This window comes from Echinops telfairi, unplaced genomic scaffold (assembly GCF_000313985.2).
Source record: "Echinops telfairi isolate 266 unplaced genomic scaffold, ASM31398v2 ScPeMD7_655;HRSCAF=1070, whole genome shotgun sequence".
Classification (NCBI taxonomy): Eukaryota; Metazoa; Chordata; class Mammalia; order Afrosoricida; family Tenrecidae; genus Echinops; species Echinops telfairi.
Genome location: NW_022104553.1, coordinates 18,037,118 through 18,038,825, shown reverse-complemented (window position 1 = coordinate 18,038,825; position 1,708 = coordinate 18,037,118).

The following is a 1,708-nucleotide window of genomic DNA, read 5'->3' as shown; positions in this document are numbered from 1 at the left end:
TGTATAAGGAGGTTACTCTGTGCTCAACTGTCTCTCAAATCCCGATCCCAGAGAAGAATATCACAGCCGTGTGGGAAACTGGGGACCGAGAAGAGAATCTATGCAGCCACGTTCTCTATGCTCATAATTAAGGGTCTGGAAGGCTGACGTTGCTGGAGGAGGGCCTTCACATTAGTGAGCTAGAGATGAATCCCAGTCACATTCTCCATCCTAAAAGTCATCCCCACAATCTGCCCCCCATAATGGTGCCACTTTAAAGATGCCTCTTACAAACAGACAATTGCTCACTGTGCGCCGAAGGCTACCTATCTCTAACAACAAACACATTCTATTGTTCTCCCCGCTCCAAGGGCAGTCGACTCCCCTCTGCCTGCCCACAATACAGGTCTTGGGTTACTCTCCCCATGACCTCAGGGCCGTCTAAGGTAAGACACTGCCCACCTTGGTATATGTGTGATTGACAGGGCCTGCATGCACTAAGACTATATAAGCCTGTTGGAGAATACATTCGCTCGCTGTCTCTTGCTCCTGGCTTCTGGAAATGTAAGCACCCTGCATGCTTTGTCTGTCTCTTTGCACTCCCTCCACTGCACAGCCGCTCCCCAGGATGCTTTCAGTCGTGAGACTGGACCTCACAAGGCCAGACACGAGCCTTTGATCCGTCTCCAACGCTCGCTCATGTCCCGAAGAAACTGGAAAGAAGGGGTCCAAGTCTACAAGCAATCCTAGGATTGGTTTCTGTTGAGATGGATCTGACCCACGGCCACCCTATATGTGTGCAGAGGACTATGCGCCCTGGGGGGTCCGAGGCTGTAAGCCTTTTGGAAGCAGAGCACCAGGTCTTGTTTCCAGAGACGTTTCTGGTTGTATTGAAACTGCCGACCTTTCAGTGGGTAAGCGAGCCTTCACCGGGTGAACCACCCAGTGGCCCTGACCAGCAGGTGGCTGCAACTAATAAGAACTTGATGTTCAAAGACGGTGCCGGAGAAGCATACTCAAAGGGCCATGGGCTGCCAGAAGAACAAGCAAGCCTATCTTGGAGGAAGTACAGCCAGAAGGTTCCTTAGAAGCGACGGTGGCGAGGCTTTATCTCACCCATGAGTGGACCTGTTGTCAGGAGAAGCCAGTTTCTGAACAAAGATGCCAAACTTGAGGAAGCGGAAGGTCAGCCCCAAAGAGGAAGACTCTCCCAGCGACAGACTGACACAGTGACTACCACAATGGGATCCGGTGTAATAATCATGAGGCAATGCCTCGTTCTGCTGGCTCATACGGTCACTGGGGGTCCAAACCCACTTGACAGCACCGAACAGCCACAACATGGTTTAATACTCTTTCCTGTTCATAAATCACATCTGTGTTCTCTGTCCTAGTAAGTCAAAATAGACCCAGGAACAATGGGCGGGATTTTGGTTTGGGTATGGTTTCTACCTATCACCTCCCCCTTCAGGCTTCACAACGCATTCCCATATCCCACCAAGGCCCCACACCATCCCGGCCAAGACTTACCGAACCAGAGGAGGAGCAGAGAGCAGGGGTGCATGGCGGTTCCCTTCAGCCTCTTCCAACGCTGTTGCTGCAGACCACCGTTTCCGTGGCTTGAGAAGTCTTCTGAGCTTCCGAGAGCACCGTAAGCGTGCTGCTCTGGGTTCTGGTCGTCTCTATTTACATACCCACCACTTCTCAAACTCAGTGACATGCAGGAAAT